Below are 26,457 nucleotides of genomic sequence, written 5' to 3'. Positions count from 1 at the left end.
GATGTGGAGGCTGGTGGGGTGGAAAGTGAGGACAAGGGGAACCCTGTTGTGGTTCTGGGAGGGAAGGGAAGGGGTAGGGGTTGAGGTGCAGGAAATGGGCTGGACATGTTCGAGGGCCCTGTCAACACAGTGGGGGGGAAGCCTCGGGTGACGATAAAAGAAGACATATCAGAAGCACTGTCGTAGAAGGTTGCATCATCAGAGCAGATGCGCAGAGACGGAGAAACTGGGAGAACAGAATGGAGTCCGTACAAGAGGCAGGGTGTGAAGAAGTGTAGTCGAGGTAGCTGTGGGAGTCGGTGGGCTTATAATGAATATTAATAGACAGCCTATCCCGAGAGATGGAGACAGAGAAGTCAAGGAAGGGAAGGGAAGTGTCGGAGATGGACCATATAAAGGTAAGAGAAGGGTGGAAATTGAAAGCCCTTTCATCATCACTAGGTTAGCTGCTTTAGACCCAAGAAAACTGCACGTCCATCAAATATGGGACAGGGTCCTTTAATTTGCATATAAATAATCAATGCAGGTTTCAGGCGAGTACAATGTCATCAATCTGAAATATTAACTCTCTAAATCTGTTGCTTGATGTGCTGCATGTTTCCAACATTTTCTGTTTTTATTTCACTAAAACAGTTAATCTGGTCATTATCCATTGCTGTTTTCAGGACTTTGTTGTGCGCCTACTGGTCAGTGCATTTCCTACTTTACAACAGTGACTATATTCCAACAATATTGGCTATAAAGCACGTTGGGACATCTTGAAGTTGTGAATAAATCTAAGTTCTTCCTTTCTTAAACAGTAATTGTTGTCAGGTTCTTCATCACAGGGGCTCCTAGGCCGTGTCCGATCCTAAGGTGGGTGGCTGTGTGTGTCGCCAGCCATGTGTGTGTGAGTGGATGTGCAGGTATGTGTAGGTGTGCACATGTGCATTGTGTATTGGGTGGGGGGGGGGGGGGTTGCGGGGAAGGTGCACGCTCACACTCAGCTCTGGTGGGTGGGGTGGGGAGGAGGTGGAACCATCTTTTCTTCCCCAGGGACATTGAACCAACTTTTTATGAAGAGTGTAATTACCCCTAATTTGGAAACAGAAAAATAAACAGTTTTCAGCACACCAGGAGGCCATACAGCCCATTGTGTCTGTGCAGCCTAATCCCACTTTCCAGCACCTGGTCCATAGCCCTGTGGGTTACGGCACCTCAAGTACATATACAAGGATTTTTGAAACGTGATGAGGGTTTCCGCCTCTACCACCCATTCAGGCAGTGAGCTCCAGTCCCCACCACCCTCTAGATGAGAACATTTTCCTCAACTCCCCTCTGATCCTTCTACCAATTATTTTAAATCTATGCCCTTTGGTTATTGGCCTCTCTGCTAAGGGAATAGGTTCTTCTTTTCCACTCTACCCCGGTGCCTCATAAATTTATAGATCTCAATTAAATTTGCTGCACTGTCAAAGGTGCCAACGCTTGGATGATTCGTTACAGAAATGCTGCATCTGCCTACTCGGGTGGATGTAAAAGATCCCATGGCATTATTTCGAGGAGAAGGGGAGTTATCCCAGTGTCCTGGCCAATATCCCCGGACGGGGATCCCAAGGTGCGGGAGTCCCGGCCAGCGGCACCAATATCGCACCAGAACAGACGGTGGTAATGTAAAGGTAATCAACATCTCAAAAACAGATTATCTGGTCATTATCACATTGCTGGGCTGAAATTTATACTCCTGCCACTGATTTCAATGGCGAAAACAATGGTGGCCCGCCTGTGCGGGCAGCACGTCGCAGAACCGCTGCAATATTAAGCGTGGCGGCTCAGTTAAATAGCCGGGGTGGACTGGAACCCTCCCACCCCCTTCCCAGCAATGGCATCAGCTGCCTGTGCACAGGTGCTGACTCCATTTTTTAAGGGCTTCAAGCTCTGCCGTTCAATTTAAATATTTAAAGAATTATTGATTTAGTAGTACAAAACTTGAGTATTGCTGAAAATAGACACTTGTTGTCGAAGCTTTTCGTCTTGCACTCATCAGGACTAATGAGTACAAGACGGAAATCTTTGACAACATGTCTCTATTTTCAGCAATACTCAAATTATTGATTTTAAAAAATTAAGTAAATTTATCTTGTCCCTCTTCCACCATCACCCCCCCCCCCCAATATCCATCGAATTAATTACTTGCCCTCTCTCTCCCAAAATACTTACTTTGTCCACCTGCCTATCCCCCCCAACAAAGTGCATAAACTTTACACTATAACCCTTCACACCATCCCCTACATCAATGATATGACTTTGACCCTGCTCCCCCCTACCTCCTGCACAGAGAAACTTACCTCCTCCCCCTCCCCACCAGTGTTCCGCCTCGGTTCCCCGGACGGGGATCCCAAGGTGCGGGAGTCCCGGCCAGCGGCACCAATATCGCACCAGAACAGACGGTGGTAATGTAAAGGTAATTAATTCATCAATTTAAATTTATTTCAATATGTCAATGGAGGTTCCGTCGCTGAGCGGCGGCGGGGCCGCCACGAGGCCTCGCCGCCGCCGGCAATATCAGGCCGGGCCCTCACGGCGTTGGGGTGCATGATGGACCTCTCCCGGAGGCATTTTCCACCCCGCCCCACCACGACTCCCAATGTTGGGGGGGTCTGTAAAATTCAGTCTGCTGTTTGTGAGAGCTTGCTGTGTGGAACTTGGCTGCTGTGTTTCCTACAATACAACAGTGACTACACTCAAAAGTACTTCATTGGCCATAAAGCACTTTGAGATGCCCGATGGGCATAAAAAGAACTACATAAATGCAAGTCTGTTTTTTACCCCTCAGTCTCCTCTGTTTTAAAGAAAGCAATCCCAGCCTATCCAATCTTTCCTCATAGTTAAAATTCTCCAGCCCTGACACCATCCTTATCAATCTCCTTTGTACCTTTTTCTAGTGCGAACACATTCTTCCTATAATGTGGTGACCAGAATTGTACGCAGTACTCTAGCTGTGTTCTAACTAGTGCTTTATACATTTCTAGCACAACCTCCCTGCTCTTATATTCTGTGCCTCGGCCAGTAAAGGAAAGTGTAATATAAGGGTCTGAAAGGGTTAATGTTGAGAAAGTGTAAATAATACCTCCAATATGATGATGTAAGAGATCACATGTGAGAGAGACTTGAGGAGAGATGCAGCGTGGCTTTAGAGGAGTCACACAGACTAGTGTAAAGCTGTGCATAGTTACAACATAATAAAGCTTAATGTTCTAATTACTCCAGACTAAGAGAACTCTCTCAGCTCGACTAAGTACGCATATTAAGGTGGCAGTGTACCAAGAAAACATACAATAGAAAGTATCCCATATGTCTTTTTCTTAACCACTTTATCTACCTATCCTGCTGCTTTCAGGGATCTGTGGACATGCACTCCAAGATCCTCTGTACTTCTCAGTATCCTACCATTTATTGTGTATTCCCTTGCCTTGTTTGGCCCACCCAAATTCAATACCTCACACCTCTCCGGATTGAATTCCACTTGTCATTTTTCTACCTACCCCTGACGAGTCCATTGATATCTTCCTCAAAGATTTCTTCCTCACTTCCTCAACCACACGTCCAATTTCTGTATCATCTACAAACCTCTTAATCATGCCCTTTACATTTAAGTCCAAATCATTGATATATGCCACAAACAGCAAGGGAGCCAGTACTGAGCCCTGCAGAACCCATCCAATCACAGCTTTCTAATCACAAAAACACCTATCAACCATTACCTTTTGTTTCCTTCCACTGAGCCAATTTTGGATCCAATTTGCCAATTGCCCTTGAAACTCAATGAGCTTTTAATTTTCTGACCAGTCTGTCATGTGGGACCTTGCCAAAACCTTGCTAAAATCCATGTAGACTACATCAAACATGCTATCCTCATCAACCTTCCTTGTTATCTCCCCAAAAAGTTCAATCAAGTTAATCAGACACAACGTTCCCTTAACAAATCCATGCTGATTGTCCTTGATTAATCCGTGCCTTTCTAAATGACAATTTATACTGTCACTCAGAATTTTTAAAAATAATTTGCCTACCACTGAGGTTAAGCTGACTGGTCTGTAATTACTTGTTCTATCCCTTCCGCTGTTTTTAAACAACAGTATGTGTTAGCAGTCTTCCAGTCCTCCAGCACCACACCTATAGCCAGAGAGGATTGGAAAATGATGGCCAGAGCCCCTGTTATTTCTTCCCTTACTGCTCTTAGCTGCCTGGGTTACATTTCATCCGGATCTGGCAGTTTATCCACTTCAAGGATTCGAAACACCTTAATATTTCCTCCCTCATTATATTTATCCCATCCAATATTTCCCACTCCTCCTCTTTAACTACAATGCATGCTTACTACCCCACTTTCATGAAAACAGATGCAAAGTTTTTATTAGGGACCATGCCCACACCTTCCACCTCCACACACAAGTTACGTTTTTGCTCTCTAATTGGCCCTGTTCTTTCCTTAGTTTTCCTTTTGCTCTTTAAGACTTTATAAAACATCTTTTGGTTTACTTGATTTTACCTGCCAATACCAGAAAATGAGTTCTGATGAAAGGTCATTGACCTTAAACATTAGCCGAATTATACGCCACCCTCCCCCAACGAGCAGGAAGGTGGCGGGGTGCGGGGGTGCATAAAATGGATAGGGAGGCTCGGGGAGCCGTTCCCGACCTGTTCCCGCCTCCGCCACCACTTTACACAGGGCGGTGGCGGCAAAAAACGGCCCACCCGCCCCAGGCCAATCAAGGCCCTTAAGCGGCCTCCGCCCGCCGCCACGGGGATTTTACCCATGGCTGGTTGGGCGGCTCAGGCCTGAGAGAAGCCACCTGACAAAAGTAGGTGGCTGTCTGAAGGCAGGGAGGGGATGGCCTCATGATCGGGCACCCTATGCCCGATGGAGGGCTACCCCCGCTACCCCAACAGCCCCCAACACACACCCCGTCCTCCCAATCGAACACCCTTGCCTCGCCGGGGCCCGACCGATCATCCCCGGCGAGGCAACAAAAACTTACCTTCATTCCGGGGTTCCCCAACATTTTCTTCACGAAGCCGGCCAGCAGTCCCAGCAGTCGCCATCGCTCTCGGTGGCGCTGCTGGGACTAAGAGCTGCCGGCCTGCTGATTGGTCGGCAGCTCTATTAGGCAGGACTTCTTCCCGCAAGCCGGTGGAAGTCCCGCCTCAAAATAGTTAAAGGCCGGGGAACTGTAAAATGCGGGTCGGATCCCCAGACCAGGCGGAAGCGGGTTCGCCACCGACTTTTCAGTCGGTGGACAGCTGCCGTCCGCTGAGGGAAAAATCCCGACCATTAACTCTGTTTCTCTCTCCATAGATGCTGCCTGACCTGTGAAATTCCTGTACTTGTGTGGTAGATACAAACTAAGGTCACCACAGAAAGTTAAGTCTTGCCCATTTCAATTTAACTACCCTTTTAATGACATTACCGTCAGTCTAATTCTCCAGAACTGAAAATTAACTATTACAAGTGTGGAGTGTCATTCTTCCAGGTTTTAATTGTTGGAGATCTTTAAAAAAACGTAAACTAAAAAAAAAAATTCTATTCTCTCTTTTTCTCTCTCTTAATCAAAACTTTCTTTCCCTTTCTGTACCTGATTTTGTATTGAATTTGCCCACCCTAATTTACACACCCATCTCAGTCCTTGCTCTGTTAATTTCACCATCCTTCAATCTGTTTGGTTAAAGGAATGCATAGATGCTTGTCCCATTCAATCAAGTCCCAGATGCCTGGTTTTCCTCACTGAGCTGCAATTAGCTCACACTTACAGACAACTTGCCACAGAAAAAAATAAAAACTTAAACATACAAGGGCAAGTCTAACTATTAGCAGATACTGTTGGATGTTCCATTATGGCAAAATGTGGCCCATTCTTTATCATTAGCAACTATTTCAAATTAAATTGAAGGTTATACCATACATTTTTGAACACATTAACAGCTGTGCCAAATTATATTGGAAATCAGATGGTTCCAATTGCAAATCATGAGAAGGAACCTTTACTGAACTGACTGTTGTCATCTCAATAAATTGCAAAAGTATCAAGAAATTTGAAGCAAGTGGCTGATGTAAAAATATCTTCAGCCTATTTCTCAAATTGGAATATTATATTAGTGAGGTGAAGTTCTTGTGATTACTCGACTGGTAAATGCATTATTCAGTGTCATATTGAACACACAAATATGAATCTCAGGTTTTATCTCGAGTCTATGCTGAGTTGGTTGTTCTTACCCTGGGCTACTATTGCCTTAGTGTCCCAGGGATAGGAATGAGGATGGAGAGAGGGAAGTCAGCATGGGCTTCTGTTCCAGAGTCTTATTCATAGACTGTTGCTAAAACATACATGTGTGGCATCAGTATATTAGGGCAGAGGAGAAAAGTTGTGGCGGAAAGAAGTGTGATAATGAACTGAACAATTTAAATATAATATAAGGATGTAGCAGCATCTGGCATTTATTTGTTCTTTTCTTATTAAAATATAAGCAGTTTTATCAGGAAGTAAGATTTAATGAGAGTGAGGAATACACATATAATTATAAGCAACCACAATTTTTATTGTTGGAGAAATTTAATGGCTGGCAGACATCTTTGGTTTGCTTCAATTCAAATAGTTTTGGAAGAAAAGTAAAATTTTAACAGAAGAATCAGGGATACAATTTGACAATGATCAGCTCTGTGCTTTTAAAGTTCGTTGATATGGTGCTGAGTCATATTAGTAACAGACCCATTTACACATGTCTAAAATAACTTTCAAACTGTTTTAACAACAGGGTTAACCCATTTAAAATAAATAAACAAACACCTTGTTAAAACAGTATGTAAAAGAATTGTATACACATTTACAAAGTGATTTCAATCCATAATTATATGCACAACCATAAACACTCGATCTTTCTATCTAATATATAGATCCAAACAATGTGCCCCTGTATAATTGCTGGCACTGAGACATTTTAATCCCAGGCAAATAGCATCAACTGTAAAAGGCAGTATCTACTGTTCTCATGACAATTGGTAATGTGGATATTGGTCACTCCCCTCAAACACGTCCATGAGTTCTCAGCATGCTACAGCTTACTGTATTATCACTGCTTCTGACTCAAGGCTCAACAAATATAAATTAATTTGAACATCTTAAATGTTCAGAAGTATGCCTGCCGTATAGATATATGTTTGTTTGTTGGCAGTAATAGAAACAAAGAAAATAGGAGCAGGGGTAGGCCATTCGGCCCTTCGAGCCTGCACCACCATTCAATACAATCATGGCTGATCATCCAAATGTAGTGGTAATGACCAAATCAATTTAACGCTTATGCATAAGGAATCTGTTCTCATAAATTATTATTTAATTAAATGCAATTTGACCATCTATTATGCTATTCCATAATAGCTGCTATATTGCTTACATATATTCAGTAAGGTACTCCTGTATATTAACCTCCTTGCAACAGCTGCTGCACACCACTAAATTGAAAATGTTAATCAGAATTTACACAAGCTATTTTACTAGAAAATTTTAATATTAATATATAGATTAGATAAGCTAGGACTGAAAGGTTAATTCTTTTTCCATAACGTATGCTTATACTTAATAAAAACATTTTCTAAAACATATGGATTACCTTTGGTAGTTCCATAAATCATTTCATAGAAACATAAAAAATAAAAATTGACGGCACAGACGTGTTTGTGACAACCAAAAAAAGAGCTATCCAGCCTAATCCAACTTTACAGCTCTTGGTCTGTAGCCCTGTCAGTTATGGCACTCCAACTACATATTCAAGTATTTTAGAAATGCGATGAGGGCTTCTGCCTCTACTACTCTTTCAGGCAGAGTGTTCCACAAATCCCCACTACGCTCTGAGTGAAAATATTTTCCTCAACTCCCCTCTAATCCTTCTGCCAATGACTTTAAATCTATGCCCCTGTTATTGACACATCCGCTGAAGGAAATAGGTCTGTCCTTTCCACTCTGTTTATGCTCCTCATAATTTTACACACCTCAATTAAATCTCCCCTCAGCCTCCTTTGTTCCAAAGAAGACAACCCCAGCCAATCCAAACATTTCTCAGAGCCAAAACTTTCCAGTTTTGGCAACATCCTTGTAAATCTCCCCCTACCCTCTCTAGTGCAATCACATACTTCCTGTAATATGGTGACCAGAACTGTACACAGTGCCCTAGCTGTGGCATAACTAGTGTTTTATACAGTCATAGTGTCATAGAGTTATGCAGCACAGAAACAGGCCCTTTGGCCCAACGCGTCTGCGCCGACCATCAACCACCTATCCAATCTAATCCCATTTTCCCACACTTGGCCCGTAGCCTTGTATGCTATGGCATTTCAAGTACTCATCTAAATACTTCTTAAATGTTGAGGGTTCCTCCCTTCAGGCAGTGTGTTCCAGATTCCAACCACCCTCTGGGTGAAAATTTTTTCCTTCAACTCCCCTCGAAACCTCCTGCCCCTTACCTTGAATCAATGCCCCCTGGTTATTGACCCCTCTGCTAAGGGAAAAAAATTCTTCCTATCTATCCTATCAAGGTCCCTCATAATTTTGTAGACCTCAATCAGTCCTTGCATAATCTCCCAGTTTTTATATTCTATGCCTCGGCTAATAAAGGAAAGTATCCCGAATGTCTTCTTAACCACCTTATCTACCTATTCTGCTACCTTCAGGGATCTGTGGACATGCAAGTAAATATTTTGTGCAAGTAAATATTCTTCGTAGATCATGTTCACCATGATGTGATAAATAGGTAAATCCCTACCTCTTTCAGGAGTAACAGTTTCGTAAATATGATCCATTCATCCTGCACATACTAATGGCAAGCCAGTCACAAGCATTCATTGGCTAATTTCAAAATTGATATTAAAAGCAATTAACTTTTTAACAATAAAGCAAGATGGTTTAGACATGTCTGGGAATGTGCAATTCCTGAAGTATGTTTACTAACCTCTTAGTCATAGAGTCATACAGCACTGAAACAGGTCCTTCAGCCCACCAAGTCTGTGCTGACCAACAACCATCCATTTATGCTAATTCTACATTAAATACCATATTTCTCACCACATCCCTGCCATTCTCCTACCACCTACCTACCTACACTAGGGGCAATTTACAATGGCCAATTTACCTATCAACCTACAAGTCTTTGGCTGTGGGAGGAAACCAGAGCACCCAGTGGAAACCCATGTGGTCACAGGGAGAACTTGCAAACTCTGCACAGGTAGTACCCAGAACCGAACCCAGGTTGCTGGAGCTGTGAGGCTGTGGTGCTAGCCACTGCACCAGCGTGCCACCCTGTGTAATACAACTAACGAATAAGAGGTGAGATTCAGATAGGATACATCCAAGGTCGCTGAGGGAAACTAGACTGGATATAGCAGAAGCTCTGACCACAATCATTCAATCCTCTTTGCATAAGGGAGTGGTGTCAGAGGGCTGGAGGAATGCAAATGTCACACACCTGTTTAAAAAAGGGGTCAGGGATAAACCTGATAATTACAGGCCAATCAGTCTAATAATATCAGTGGTGGGAAAACTATTAGAGACCATCAAGGACAAAACTAATTCTCACTTGGGGAAGCAACGGTTAATAAGGGACATTCAGCATAGATTTGTTAAAGGCAAATCATGTCTGAATAACCTGATTAAGTCCTTTGATGAAGTAACAGAGAGGATTGACGAAAGAAGTGCAGTAAATGTTGTAGATATGGAAAGGGGAGAAATTCATCAATGTAGTGCTGCTTCTAGCAGATTCATGCTAATTCCCAGGGTGCAGGCAGTGCTGCAGGACACTACCTGCCTGTGCACATGGCATTCTTCATTGATATCAGTACAGAGCAGTTATCACTTTCTTCCTCCTTCAGCTCCAGTCCTCTCTGTTGCAGTATGTTGTGCGACCCACAGCTGGCCACGACCATTCGGGACAGTCTTGCTAGTGTATACTGAAGGATGCTCCCAGATCTGTTCAGGCTACTGACTTGCATCTTCAGCAACCGAATGGCTTGCTCCGTGATCGGTCTTGTGCTCATGTGGCTTCTGTTGTACCTTTCCTGTGCATCAGTGGTAGGGCTCCTCAAATAAGCCACATCCTCAGAGGGTAGCGCTTGTCTCCAAAGAGCAACCTGCTGACTCTGTTTGGAGATGTAAATATCTGTGGGAGACTTGACTGCTGCAGAATGAAGACATCATGGCAACTTCCTGGCTATATTGCACAGACATGCATGAATATCTTGTGGTGGTTGGATAGCAGCTGAACATTGATGACATGGAATCCTTTTTGATTGATGATTACATCTGGTTGATCTGAGGGCACCTTGATTGCCACAGTGTGCAGTCTATGACTCCCTGTAGTTGTGGGAATCCAACCATCGAAACAAATCAAGGATGCTGTCATTCTGACTGGACTCAGTTGCAAAGTGCAAGCAATTGGCAGCCCTGACAAAAATGGCATTGATCACCAGAGAGTTGTACTTGTATGCAGCAGGTTCTGAAATCCTGCAGATGTCACCAACAGATCCCTAGAAGGAGCTATAGGCAAAGAAATTCAGGCTTGTCTGCCACAGGCAGCCCAACTGATCCACTTGAAAAGAGGTGTCGTTCATTTTTATTCATTCATGGGATATGGGCATCACTAGCAAGGCCGGCATTTATTGCCCATCCCTAATTGCCCTTGAGAAGGTGGTGGTGAGCACCCTTCTTGAACTGCTGCAGTCCATATGGGGTAGGTATACCCAAAGAGCTGTTAGGAATGGAGTTCCAGGGTTTTGTCCCAGCGACAGTGAAGGAACAATGATATAGTTCCAAGTCAGGATGGTGTGTGGCTTGGAGGGGAACTTGCAGTTGGTGGTGTTCCCATGCATTTGCTGCCCTTGTCCTCCTAGGTGGTAGAGGTCGCGGGTTTGGAAGGTGCTATCTAAGGAGCCTTGGTGCATTGCTGCAGTGCATCTTGTAGATGGTACACACTGTTGCCGTTGTGTGTCAGTGGTGGAGAGGTGAATGTTTGTAGATGGGGTGCCAATCAAGCGGGCTGCTTTGTCCTGGATGGTGTCAAGCTTCTTGAGTGTTGTTGGATCATCCAGGCGAGTGGAGAGTATTCCATCACACTCCTGAATTGTGCATTGTAGATGGTGGACAAGCTTTGGGGAGTCAGGAGGTGAGTTACTTGCTGCAGGATTCCTAGCCTCTGACCTGCTCTTTTAGCCATGGTATTTATATGGCTACTCCAGTTCAGTTTCTAGTCAATGGTGACCCCCAGGATGTTGATAGTGGGGGATTCAGCAATCATAATACCATTGAATGTCAAGGGGAGATTGTTAGATTCTCTCTTGTTGGAGATGGTCATTGCCTGGCACTTGTGTGGCGCGAATGTTACTTGCCACTTATCAGCCCAAGCCTGGATATTGTCCAAGTCTTGTTGGATTTCTACATGGACTGCTTCAGTATCTGAGGAGTCGCGAATGGTGCTGAACATTGCACAATCATTAGCGAACATTCCCACTTCTGACCTTATGACTGAAGGAAGATCATTGATGAAACAACTGAAAATGGTTGGGCCGAGGACATTATCCTGTGGAACTCCTGCAGTGATGCCCTGGGACTGAGATAATTGAAGTCCAACAACCACAACCATCCTCCTTTGGGCTAGGTATGACACCAACCAGCGGAGGGTTTTCCGCCATTTTCCCATTGACTCCAGTTTTGCTTAGGCTCTTTGATGCCATATTTGGTCAAATACTGCCTTGATGTCAAGGGCAGTCACTCTCACCTCAGCTCTTGAGTTCAGCTCTTTTGTCCATGTTTGAACCATGGCTGTCATGAGGTTAGGAGCTGAGCGGCCCTGGCGGAGCCCAAACTGAGCATCAGTGAGCAGGTTATTGCTAAGTAAGTGCTACTTGATAGCACTGTCATTGACACCATTCTTCACCATCCAGGAGGATGCAAATGTCAGCACCGACCTGCCAAGAAAGTCTGAGCCCCCTGAAGCACTGTTGCTCAGTCATGTATGGAAAGCTGATCCTCTGTCTGTATACCCTGTTGTGGATATTTCCTCCTACAAGCTGAAGCTCTGTGTTCATCCCCTCTGTCCTGTGGAGTCGTAGGTGGCTGAGGAAAAGGCAGCTGCTGCTCCTGATGGTATGGTTCCTGCTGCTCATGCTGCTGGTGGTGTTACCGGTGCTGATCCTCTTGCTCCTCACCAGAGGTCCAAAGCAGAGCTGCATAAGCTGTGCCCATGCTGCTAAGCAGGCTGACACTGGGAGTCAAAAAAATCAAAGGCAGCAGAAAGGACATCCAAAGTTCTGGAAATCACTTCCAAAGCAATGAAAGCTCACTCTGAGACAAAGCCCTGTGAGCATAAGCCTTTCATTTAGGCAAAGAAGCAACTGTCATAGTTCTGTATTTAAAGGCTTTCCCGCCAATCAATTTCACAATTCTGTCAATCCCCCCAGTGTTCTCACTTTGTTGACTTTGAAGAGTTTCAGACAGTTTGGGAAACTCATGCACTGGCAGTTAAAGCCAGAATGCATGGTTAAATCTTCACTCAAATGGCTTTTTGCACATTTAAATTGCAGACCCTGCGAGCTTAGAAATACATACCAGTTAAATGCGGAAGTCAGCGGGTTCCTGCAAGCTTCCCAACATGCCAGCATTTTTTATGTTTTAACTCCTGCTTGCACCAACACGTGTTTCCCAACCCCCACTCCGCACCTTCCCCCACTCCCCACACACACCTTGCAGGTTAGAATCTCCCCCTCAGTGTCTAAATGGGGTAGAGGAACAGAGGGATCTGGGAGTACAGACACACAAATCACTAAAAGGAGGGACATAGGTTAATAAGGGCATAATAAAAGCAAACAAAGCATCGGTGTTCATTTCTAGAGGGATAGAATTGAAAAGCAGAAAAATTATGTCAAACTTGTATGGAACCTTGGTTAGACCACGCTTGGAGTATTGTGAACAGTTCTGGCTTCCATATTATAAAATAGATAAAGAGGCACTAGCACAGAAAAGATGTACTAGGTTGATACAAGAACTGAGAGGTTATACCAATCAGGAAAGATTGGACTGGCTGGAGCGCTTTTCTTCAGAATAGACAAAAGAGAAGGCTGAATTGTGACCTGATAGAGGTCTTTAATATTATAAAAGTGTTTAAGATGTTTCCACTTGCAGGTGAGACCAGGAATAGGGCCATAAATATAAGATAATCACTAATAATCCAACAAGGAATTCAAGAGAAACTTCTTTACCCAGAGAGTGCTTAGAATATGGAACTCACTAACACAAGGAGCAGTTGAGGCAACAACATAGGTGCATTTAAAGGGAAGCTCGATTAACACTTGAGGGAGAAAGGAATAGAAGGATATGTTGATGGGGTTAGATAAAGAAGGATAGGAGGAGGCCCATGTAGAACATAAATGCCGGCATGGCCCTGTTTTTGAACTGTAAATACTATGTAGGTTTCCTCTGGCAAGTGGCTCAGTAACCAGAAGTCATAGATTTAAAATAATTGGCAGAAGAACGATTTGAGAAATGAGGAATCTCCATAAGGCAATTGGACATGTACTTGAAGAGAACTAATTTACAGGGTTATGGAAAAGCGCTGAGCTGTGGGACTAAATAGGGCAGCTTTTTCAAATTGCTGGTACAGGCATGATGAGCCAAATGGCCCCCTTCTGTGCTGTAAGATTGTATAATTCTGAGGTGTCATTCATTTCGTAAATGATAACCATAAATGAGAAGCCCAAAGCAGATGTCTGGGATTATGAAACTTATTGTATGTTAGTTATATGTTCACACTATATGCTCACAAATAAGTAGACACAAGTACAGACAAACCTTTACTTTCCAGTCAAAAAATACCTCTCAAAAATATGACCCATGGTTAGGATGAGACAACATTATAGACATCACTGACTGTCGAAGTGAATAGCATAAATGCATTTAAGGCAAGGCTAGATAAATACATGAGGGAAAAAGGAATAGAGGTTATGCTATTAGGGTTACATAAAAGGGGATGGGAGGACACTTGCATGGACCAGTCGGGCCAAATGGCCTTTTTTTTCTGCTGTTCATACTATGTAATTCTATAGGCTGAATTTTATGAGCACGCCGCAAATTGCGGCAACACGCTTTGATCTCAGTGGTCCGGTTACACGAATTTTCCATCGCTGAGCCCCCGCGATATTTCACGCGGGGACTCATTTAAATGGACAGGGCAGAGCAGCCACCCCCGATGACATAGAGGGGGCGGCTGCTCCGTCCCCGGCAACAGTGTCCGGTGCCACCGTGCAGGCACCAGCGCCATTTTTAAAGGGCTTCAAGTCCTGACAGATTATTTGCATTTTTAAAGCCACCATCACCTTTTATTGCAATAAAATCATTTCATTATACATCAAAGCCCCTCTTCCATCCCCGCAATGATGGAACAATATATTTATTTCCCACTCACCCATGAAAAACCATTTTTGCCGGTCCCAACCTTCCAACCCCAAACTTTGCACTCTTTGCCCTTCAGGCCCTTCCCACCAAGCCTCAGCCAATTGAATCAGTTTTCACTGCTTTGCCCCACCACACCCCCAAACTTCCCGCCCTGAGAATTTCACTGCTTCCCCCCTCCCCACCAGTGTCTTGCCTCAGATGTCTGTGCGGACATCCAAAGGTGCGTGAATTCCAGCCAGCGTCCAGAATATCGGCGTGGGATGACAGTTGGGACCAGGTAAGTTTATTTCTATGCATTAACCTTCATTAACACACTGAAATGAAGGCCCCGCTGCCGAGCTGTGGTGGGGTGGGGGGCTACACTGAGGCCTTGCCACCGCCGGTAAATGCAGCGGGGCTTTCTCAGCATCGGGGGTTGTGGCAGGCCTGTCCCAGAAGAATTTTCCTGGCCCCCCCCCCCCCCTGCCACAATCCCTGATGCCGGAGGGCTAGCAAACTTCAACCCTATATTATTCCCTCATTACTTGAAGTTGGTCATGACATTCTTTTAGCAGCTTTTTAATGTAAGAAACAGTAACTGGGCCAGATCTCAGACACAACGTCTCCCCCGCCCCTCATACTTCCCATGCCAATGTTAGAAATATTGGAAGATAACCTGTGCCAACACCAGATCACATTATTGATAGGAGTCTGTCATAAATGTTTGCGCTCCACAAATACCAGATACTCTTGGTCTCTGGAACATGAAAGTTAACCAGCTTGCTTATGCCATCAGATATTCTTTTGGAGCAGCTCACAAGTACATCATTCAGTCCAGATTCATGAGGCACAAGGGAACAGGCCGGCCTCATAAGGGATCACTAACTATATGAAAACATGCACTTTTACAGCAAAAAGGTCTTTGACTTTGCTGTTAACATGGGACCAATCTTCATGGGAAACTGGATTGGGACTGTCCCAAACACCTTTGATATAGGATCCTCATGATCAGAGAACAATGAAGATATTTATCCAATTATTATTATCCCAAGTGGCGCAGAGGTTTGCACCGTAGCCTCACACCTCCAGTGACCCGGGTTTGATTCTGGGTACTGCCTGTGTGGAGTTTGCAAGTTCACCCTGTGACCGCGTGGGTTTCTGCTGGGTGCTCCGGTTTCCTCCCACACCCAAAGACTTGGAGGTTGATAGGTAAATTGGCCATTGTAAATTGCCCCTAGTATAGGTGTGGGGATGTGGTAGGAATATGGGATTAATGTAGGATTAGTATAAATGGGTGGTTGATGGTCAGCACAGACTTGGTGGGCCAAAGGGCCTGTTTCAGTGCTATATCTCAAAATTTAAAAAAAGATTCTTCCTCCTTAGTAACAGAGCAGAATTGTGGAATTTCAGCCACTGCTCACAAATATTGAGAAGGATTTTCTCCTCTTTTTTTCTGAGCTGTCCAGCATAACATCCTGCTCACTTTGTCCACTTCCAGCAATTTCTGCCAGAACTACTGCCAGGGCTGCAATGGGGCTAAATTAAGCTGTGAGGTGCCTGTTTTTTAGGCACTACAAGGCAATCTAATGCCTGAAAATAGGGTCTGAGATTCAAGCACCAATGGGAAGTGCACAGAACACCGTCTTGGTTTAGGGGTTTATATATGCCACCTAATGATTGCTGGCAGCTTACAGAGCAGGCACATCATGACACCAATCAGTGTGCAATGCTGATTTGGCACCAATAGTCCCATTTTAAATTCCTCAATCCAGCCAATGCTTTGTCTTAATTTTCCACACCTCAACACAACATTAAATAGAATGAAGAACCCACTCCAGTGCTATTTAAAGGTATCATGAATGACTTACAGGTTAGTTTCGGGATAATTCCTTCTGGCTGCTGGTGCAGTTGATCGTGTTTTTGGAGGTTTCCTATACTTGCCTAAACTTTAAATGGGCTACAGGGAGTGGCCTGCCTGATGTTAAATTTTGGTTCATTTAAAAATTTCTGCTGACAACACAACTTCCCTCTTTGGCCCCCATGTTAGCAGACGTTGTTAACAGATCCCTCTCTGCGGGCACTGCCCCACTCCCCTTCAAATCTGCTGCCATCACCCTTCCCTTCAAAAAGAAATACCCTTGGCCTCTAGCAAGACTTACCAGCAACCAAAGACTCTACATCGAACTCAAAGGACCATAATTAGAAACCCAGCTTTTTCCTCAAACTTTTCTCCTTTATTTTTTATACTTTTTTTGTCTCTATCTGCGTGTGTGTTTATCGCATATACATGCTAGGTTGGTTGCGTCACATATTTGTGGTCGTTAACCGAATTAGAGTTTAAGATTAATAAACTTCCACCTTTCTTGTTTAAATCTAAGAAAACCTGTCTGATTGATTTCTTTGCCTTACAAATGGAAAGCAGTAAACAAGTATTCACTGAGGGGGGAGCTAAAAAAGCACGGGGTTTTTAAAAATTAAACCCTGTTACGGTAAAACCAGGCAAAGGCTGAGAGGAAATCCCTAGACCCCATTCTCACCTGGTCGTAACACTTGGTAATTATTTAATTATGTTATAAAGTTTTTGTTTATTGAAAGGAGAATTTGTTAATGTTAGATTAATTATGTTGTTAAAGATACACAGGTAAAGGGCATCGTTTAATTAAGACCTTAGAGCGGATATAAAGAGAGCCTGCTGGAACACAGGGTGTGGGAGGGGAAGGCATAATGCTGCATTCTGTGAATAAACCGACGATCAAGAAAAGGATCCATGCCTAGCTTCATTCTTCACCATTTGCCTGGATCCGTATAACAGAGGTTTGCAGTCTTGGTGATGAAGCGGGCATATGGTCAGAAGCTCATCTCAGCATGAAACATAACACTAAGTCTGTGAATTGTTTGCTTCAGCTTCGGATAGTTACCAGGGAGAGGCATGGAGTTGATGGCTAGGGAATGGAGTTTGTGGCTGGGAATGAAGATAATGGCTTTGGTCTTTCCAATATTTAGCTGGAGAAAATAACTGCTCATCTAGTAATAGATGTTGGGAAAGCAGTTTAACAAATGAGTTATAGTGGAGAGGTGAGAAGAGTAGGGGTGAGGAAAAGCTGAGTATCATCTGTGTATATATGGAGCCTGATATTGTGTTTTCAAATGATGTCGTCGAGAGGTAGCAAATAAATGAAAAATACAAGGGGGCGAGGCTAGATCCTTGGGGGACTCTAGAGTTAACAGTGCGAGAACAGGAAGAGAAGCCATTGCAGGTGATTCTCTGTCTACAACAGATAGGAATGTCACCAAACAAGGGCAGTCCCACTCAGCTAGATGATGGAAGAGAGGCATTTGAGGAGAATAATGTGATCATGTCAAAGGCTGCAGACAGGTTGAGAAAGTTGAACAGAGATGGTTTACCATGTTTGCAGTCACATAGGACGTCATTTGTTTCTTTGATAAGAGCTGTTTCAGGAGTGGAAAACTGATCGGAGGGATTCAAGTATGGAATTGTGGGAAAGAGGGTCACGAATTTGTGAGGCAACAACGCATTAAAAAACTCAAGGAGGTTGGAGATGGTGTGGTAGATTGCAAGGAGATAGAGTTCCACTGAGTCCCACATCCCACAAACAAATAAAACAAAATCATACAGCCCCTTATCTACTGCATTATGTTCCTCATAGCTGTCAAGTATGTGAGTTACAGGGTGCCTCATCACCTTCTACTAATTGTTCAGATTCTGCAAGTTTATAATCAACCCCAATTAACCTGGATGAATGGATCCTAATGGTTTGACTACCATGTTGGCGAATCACTGCCTTCCGTCGCCTTCCTATCACTTTACCCGAAACTTTCCACTCTTTCTGACCCTTTCTTTTATAGTACACTAAATCGCTGGGATTAAAGTTTATCTCTGTCTTATGTGATGCCATAAGGCTCGCTGAATTTTCTCTGAGACATCTGCCTTGATGAATTCCCTTCTCCCTGCATGCATGGCATTCAAGTGCGCAGAAAAGGTGAAACTAATTGTAGTCCCTTCTAAGGCCAGGAGATGATCACAAAGCAAAGAAGATATTTTGGGATTCCTCCCAAACACCAACTGATATGTACTATAGTCCCCAACCATTTAAAGCAAATTCTTTGCATGGCTGCCCGTGCAGGCGCAGATGTTAGCTTGCAATTTGGTCGGTCGGCTAAGATCTTATGGAGCGCCTCATCAATCACCACGTGATTTCTTTCACAGAGTTCATTACTGAAAGGGCTTTCAGCAGTGGTGTTCATCACTACAATGTTATATTTTCGCCCATGTCTCTAAACTCATCATTGGCAAATTTCCCCCCCCATTGTAAATCAGGAATTTTGCCAGTGCCCCCAGCCCCTATCTATTTTTCCATGATTTTATCTACAAGCACTTTTTTGTCTTTACCATGGCCAGAATTGTATGGTGGTTAGACGGGAGCCGGACTCCAACGTGAAAGTCGGTGGTGAAACAGCTTCCGCCTAGCCGGGGGATCCGTTCCGCATTTTACGGGTCCCCGGGCTTTAATTGTCCCGAGGCGGGAGTTCCACCTACTTGAGGGAGGACGTCCCACCTCAGTGATCTGCCGGCCAATCAGCGGGCCAGTAGCTCTTAGTCCCAACAGCGCCACCAGAAGCGGTGGCCATTGCTGGGACTGCAGCCCAGCCGACACCATGGATCAAGGAGGGAAAGTAAGTAGGGGCATGCCTCATCAGGGGGATCGGTCCTTCCTTGGGTCCTAGGGGTGGGTTGGGAGGCGGGGGCAGCCCTCAATCGGGCACTCTGTGCCCGACTGCCATGCCCCCCCCACCGAGGCGCAGAAAGGCTGGCAGCTATCACTGGGCAGCCTTTCACGACCCCAGCACACCCGCTTGCCATGGGTAAAATACCCGTGGAGGCGGGCGAGGGGCCTTAAGTGGCCGTGTCCTGTCCCCCGCCTGACCACCATAAACTTGTCTGGAGGCGGAAGTGGGGCGGGTAGGCCTCCCGAAGCCTGTCGCTCAATTTTACACCTCCCCCATGCCACTATCCGACTCGCTTGGGCAGTGTAAAATTCCGGCCCATGTCTTACTGCAGAAAGACTGAATCTTGTTGCCATGTCTATGAAATGCAAAATGAAAATGTTTCTGTCCTTGCCCCATACCTTTAAATCCATAGCTACTGCTTTATTAACGTCTCTTGCTAATGGAAGACTTACAATAGGCTGTGACGCTGTGCTCCGATACTTTTTGCATATATCATATTTTTCATTAATCTCTTCAAAAAGCTTTGTGTACTCGTCATCAACATCCCTGCATCTTTTAGTACGATTTTTAATCTGTGACATGAGGGATGAGCGAATTGCTTATGTAACTTTAAGACAATTGGCATTTTTTCTCTCAAACTACTATCACCTTTTGCCATTAACACTTCTTTAACATTTTTATTAGAGATGCGATATTCTGTTAAAGGGATGCAATTATGTCCTGATTGGGTAAATTGCAAATCTGCTGACTTTCCAAAGACATTAAGGGCGGCACAGTGGCGCAGTGGTTAGCACTGCAGCCTCACAGCTCCAGGGACCCGGGTTCAATTCTGGGTACTGCCTGTGTGGAGTTTGCAAGTTCTCCCTGTGTCTGCGTGGGTTTTCTCCGGGTGCTCCGGTTTCCTCCCACAAGCCAAAAGACTTGCAGGTTGATAGGTAAATTGGCCATTATAAATTGTCACTAGTATAGGTAGGTGGTAGGGAAATATAGGGACAGGTGGGGATGTTTGGTAGGAATATGGGATTAGTGGAGGATTAGTATAAATGGGTGGTTGATGTTCGGCACAGACTCGGTGGGCCGAAGGGCCTGTTTCAGTGCTGTATCTCTAATCTAATTTGTTTTTTCATGTTCCATGTCCAATTTCATTTGTGCCTTTTTCAAGGAAGGTTTGCTCAGCAGCAAGGGTATATCACTAGATACCACATCTGTACTAATAAAGCATCTTACTTCATCTATTCTGCATGGAATCACCACCTTTTCAGTGACCGTAATGTATTGTCATCCCTGAACTTGAAGTAAGAAGAACTTTCATATTCCCTAACCTTTCTTCGATCCTTAACTGAGTGAATCTAAATAACATTTCAACCAATCTGTTCCATGTACCGTGGGTGGGCAATTAAATGAATCCACGATTAGTACATTCATTACTGGACTGAAGCTTCTTGTGACCAGTAGAATTCCCTCAGACTGATCAATATCACCATCTTCCACTTTCGAACTCTCCGTGTCATGCGTCGTCTCGAAAACTCTGTTGTTCCATTTTTGACAATTTACTGCATAATGATATTTCGAATCATCTGAAACACTTGGTAATAATTCCCAAGGCATTCCTGGGGTTCATTCATTTGTTATTGTTACTCCATTCCTGTTATTTACCAGATCTGCCAAAAATGCCTCCACCCTCATTTCTTTTGTCTGTGACTCTTCTGCTGTATTGATGCCTGTGCCCCACATCTGAATGATCTCAAAATGCCACACCATAGCATACAAGGCTAAGGCCAAGTGCTGGAAAATGGGATTAGAATAGATAGGTGCTTGATAGCCAGTACAGTTACGATGGGCCGAAGGGCCTGTTTCTGTGCTGTATAACTCTAGGACTCTATGACCAGCGAGTCCTCCTGTGACACTGCTGAATGTCCCAGTTGTGTCATGAAGTTTGCTAGAAGTGACTGCTTTCCCAGGAATTTTGTAAAGCATCAAACACCTGATCCTAAAGCTTGTCTCTTTCTGAGAATCTAACTCCAGTTAAGATCAGGAGGCTATCCATGTCCAACAATTTGAAAGTGAGCACTGAACAAGGAAGTTCCAAATGGAATTTCTACAGTCTTTTATATGGTGTGTTATATAGCATATTCCTCTATGGAATAATTTTTCTGAATTTATCAAAGTCTGACCATGTCGTATGCATTTAATAGATCATCTTGCATATAAATCTCTTCCTAAAAGCTCAATAGCAGCTCCAAACCTTCCTTAGTGTCTATTTGATGGGTCTCTAGCTCACAAAATACTTTGCATCTGATCTTGCTTTTGTTAGAAAGCAACAGTGTCAAAGCCATTCCTTGTTTTCTCTTTGGTAAGGATGTAATCTGTGTCTACATATCTACTTCATTGTTCATGAGGTTCAGATTCAGAGAATATCAGTGGGAAGTCATACCCTGACAATTCACACTTGGTTTCAACAATTCTTCCCATAAGTAACTGAGATTACAACCTTCTGTCTGAAAATAAAATCTTAGTTATGTTATGAAAGTGATTCGGTTTTTGTTAAAAATATTTTTAAAAGCAATTTATAGTTAAATTAAATAAATGTTGGACCAGTTTTCTTGAAAAAAGAGAGCCATCAAGGGGACACTGAAGGAACTGGATTGGCAACAATGTTATTGGTTGTCACATGACTCAAGTTAAAGATAAAGCAGAAACCCTGGTAATAGGGGCAGAGACATGACAAGGGTCCCTTGATTGAATGAGCCCAGTAGCAGTAGAGCTATCCTGGGATGGGCAGAAAACTCACAAGCCTTTTGGTTGTGTATCAGTGTGTTTTTACCTTCTGGGGTGAGATAAAGTCAAGTCTGCTGAAGAAGTGTTAAGGAGGAACAGAAGACCACAACCCAGCTCGCTTTCCAGAAACTCTCTGAAGACCCTGAGAAGTCCACTGTGTCAATTCATTTCATTTCCTGTCTTTGAAGAAAGCCTGCTAAATTACTTTTCAATGCTGCCTGAAAAGAACAGTTCTAAAAGATCTCAGTGACCTGTCTATGTGTACTCAGAAGTCACACTGTATGCCATATCATCTGCTGCTTTCTTCAAAAATGAGCAAGTAATCTGCCCAACTTCTTTTTTGTCTGTACAGAGCTCTGAATTTCTAAAAATCCCTTTTTTTTTTGCTTAACTGGTGTATATATGTGTGTGAGAGTGTGAAGGGACTAAGGTAAAAAGGGAACTTTGAAATTTAAATCTGTGTGTTTATGTTTTACTTCATTACTAGTTACGACTTGTTTTACAATAAACTGATAATTTTGTTGTTCATTAAAGAGACTTGGTTAGTGTGTCCTATTCTGGGAAAAACAGACCATATTGATAAGTGGGAAAATTTAAAATAATATGCTGTGACCTGTGGAGAAGTGGGAGTAGAATAATCAGTGCACTCCTCCCGCCTCAGTTGTAACAGTTGCCAATCTTCACCTTTAGGCAACCATCCTCTGCTACCATGTTATATGGATCCAAGCCAAATGGTGAAGAATGAAGCCAGACACAGATCCATTCCTTGATAGTCGGTTTATTCACAGAATGCAGCATTATATATCTCTGCCTCCTGCCTTCACCCCCTCCCAGAAAGCTCTCTTTATATCCACTCTAACTCCTCAATTAAACAATACCCTTCACCTGTGTATCTTTAACAACATAATGAACCAACCATGAACAACTTCCACTTCTGTAACATCGCCCGGCTCCACCTCTGCCTCAGCTTATATGCTGCTGAAATTCTCATCCATGCCTTTATTACCTCTAGACTCGAATATTCCGATGCACTCCTGGCCGGCTTTCTATCTTCCACCCTATGTGAACCTGTACATTTGCCTGTATCCCAAATCACACCAAGTCCCGTTCATCCATCTTTCCTGTTCTCACTGACCTACATTGGCTCCCATGCCAGCAACAATTTTAAAATTCTCAACCTCATTTTCAAATCCCTCCATGACCTCTCATCTTCCTATCTCTGTAATCTCCTCCAATCCTGCAAGCCTTCAGGATCTCTGTGCTCCTCCAATTCTAGTGTCTTACACATCCACCGTTGGCAGCCATATCTTAAGCTGCCTCAGACCAAAATTTTGGAATTCCCTCTCCTCTCGAGATCTTTCCTCCTTTAAGGAAATCCTTAAAAACTGTCTCTTTGACTAAGCTTTTGATCATCTGTCCTGATACCTCCTTATGTGGCTTGGTGTCGAATTTTGTTCGATAACACTCTTATGAAGTGCCTTGGGACATTTACTGTAGTGTATTGAACTGGCTGAACAGTTTGTATACTGCCTGTCTGCTGCCCTCCCTGTTAGGGAGGTGTAAATAAAGTTCAACAATGGCTGCTTGCAAAAAGACCTCATGTTTGATTTACTCAGTGAATATACGAAAGAAAAATGACGATGAGAGGGGCTGAATTTTTGTTTACATTTCATTCGAGAGATTATGATCTGAAGAACATTGTGACACACTTTCTGGAACTACCAATGTCGATTTTGAGGAAGTATGAGCAATTTGAGAGATTGTTTCCTGTGTCTGCACATCATGTTCAAGTACAACTCTGTGAGTCAGCACAGTACATAATTTGAAAAAATGGCATTGAAGACTTATTTTGGGATGTGTGGGGGAATTCAACCCTAACAAAGAGGACTGGCGAAATTACGAATGAAAGTTACACAGTTGGCTTAAAGCTAACGAAATAGGAGATGAGGATAAAGTGAATGTTATCCTCACTATGATGGGGCCAAATGCTTTTGAGGTGATGTTTAACCAATGTTGCTTGCAAGACCCCAGTACTTTGGACTATTCTGAAATTAATGAGATTCTGGACTCAGAGCACAACTAAGAATGAAATTGCACTGCAAGTTACATTCTGTGGAAGGAAGCAGTTGCCAAGTGATCCTATTGCAGATTATATTCTTGAATTAAAGAAGCTATCTCATCATTGTGGTTTTGGCATGAACCTAGAAGTCAACCTTAGAGACATGTTCGTTGGAGGTCTAAAGAACAGTACAATCCAGACCAAGCTTTTGAGAAAAGGCAATAGGGTGACATGGAAGGAGGCCAGATACGAGGCCACAGCCATGGAAATGGCAGGAAGAGATAATTGCAGATTGCAAGGAAGTTCTTTTCCTGAGCTGGCAGGGGAGGTCCATCGAATTTCAGCAGGAATCAGGCAGCCAAGTTCACAGATTCAGAATCAGAGATTTAGATGCTACTGTTGCCATGGTAGCCAGCAACCATCTAAATGCCCTCATTTTCAGTCAAAGTGCTATTCCTATTGGAAAGTCAGTCATATCCAGACAGCATGCAGGAGTAGAGGAAGCAGTAATGCTCCAGGTCGCGGTAAAGCTCCAGGTCACAGCAATGCACCAGATTGAGGTCATGGTGGACCTAAAGCTAGTTCAGGAAGCCTCAAATCCACACACGATAAGATATGGAAACAGAAGCGGATGTTATCGAGCAGGAAGATCAGTGTTGTTACTCTGTCAGAGAGCAAGGAAAACAACTCATGGAAGATGAGAGAAAAAGGGCTGAAGATATAATTCCAGCGCCCACAGTAAAAAATAAAAGTCGGAGATTCATAACTTAGTTTCATCATTGATACAGCTACAGCAGTGGCTGCTATCTCAGAAGGAGAGAACAAACAGTCTGTAAGTCACATTTGCTTACAAGAAAAGTGGTCTGAAACTGAGTAGTAATTCCAATTGCAGTATTCCAGTGTTTGGTGGAGTAAGTGTTAGGGTGGAATACGATGATGCATCCTATTACTTGCCATTGGTATAGTAGGAGGGAACAAAGTCTCTCCGATGAGAAAAAATTAGCTTAAGAAAATGCATTTAAACTGGGCCGAGTTATTTACGGTAGGGATCAGTAAGAGTATGTCTGGCATTCAGGAAGTGAAGACTGATTCATTTTTAGCAACCTATGAACTACATCACATTCACAAATGGCATGCCAGTGTCTGCCAGAGACATTTCTGAAGAAACTCGCAATGATCTGGTGCTCAGTAAAGTACTCAATGACATCATGAATGCCTGGCGCAAAGAGTGTGACGATGAGAAATTGTGGGAATATTTCACATGTAGAAATGAACTGATTGTAAATCCAGATTGTCTCCTATGGGGTTTAAGAGTAATTATTCTGACAAGGTTTAGAGTCATAGAGTTATTTACGGCACAGAAGAAGGCCATTCGGCCCATCGAGTCCATGCTGTCTTTTAGAGACAGATTGTTAGAGGAATTTCATCAAGAGCACACAGGGATAGTCCATATGAAAGCAGTCGCAAGAAGCTATTTTTGGTATCCAAAAGTCGAACAGTTGGTGAAAAGTTGTGAAATTGTCTCAGAATGAGAAATGATTCAACCAAGGTTCCTTTCATTCCATGGTCAAACACAAGAAAACTGTGGGAATGAGTGTAGTTAAATGTAATATAGTTGCAATTGGATTGTTACTGGGCAGATTATGTAAATAGACTGTGTGCATCATCAAAGGAAGTGATGTAACATAACCTGTACAGGACCTTATGGAGAGTTGTAGACGAAACCTTTGATGCAAGATGTGTTCAATAAACTCCCATTACTTTAACCGTCAGACTCTTATAATTTCTGTACAAAGCCTCAATAGTTATCAGAATATTACAATAAGTACAAGTAGATTTCTTTGAAGTGGAAGGGAAAGAGTACTTTGTTTTGGTTGATAGCTATAGCAATTGGATAAACATTGAGTCTATGTTCAACACCACAAGTATCAAAACTATTGAAGTTTTGAGAAGTTGGTTTACAGTTTATGGATTTCCAGAAGCGTTGGTGTCAAATAATGGTCTACAGTTTATCTCAAAAGAGTTTGAAATATTTCTGAGTAAGAATGGAGTCAAACATACTCTAATACTTCTGTATCACCCAGCATCGAAAAGTGCTGCAGAAAGAAGAGTACAAATTGTGAAGAGGTCTTTGCAGAAATATTTGCTTGGTGCAAGCTAGGTAGTAATTTCCATGTTTCTCTTCAACATAGGCTAGACAATTTTCTGTTTTCTTACAGAATAACCCCGCAGTCTACAACAGGTTGCTCACCTTACGAGTTAGTGTTTAAACATGCTCCTAGGACAAGGTTTAGTTTGCTTAATGGTAGCTGGTGGAATTTAAATTCAATTAACAAATCTGGAATTAAAAACAAAGCTAGTCTCAGTAATAGTGACCATGAAACCATTGTTGATAGTCATACAAACCCATCTGGTTCACCAATG

Source organism: Heterodontus francisci, chromosome 13, assembly GCF_036365525.1.
Source record: "Heterodontus francisci isolate sHetFra1 chromosome 13, sHetFra1.hap1, whole genome shotgun sequence".
In the NCBI taxonomy this organism is placed as follows: domain Eukaryota; kingdom Metazoa; phylum Chordata; class Chondrichthyes; order Heterodontiformes; family Heterodontidae; genus Heterodontus; species Heterodontus francisci.
This window is presented reverse-complemented; position numbering follows the sequence as displayed.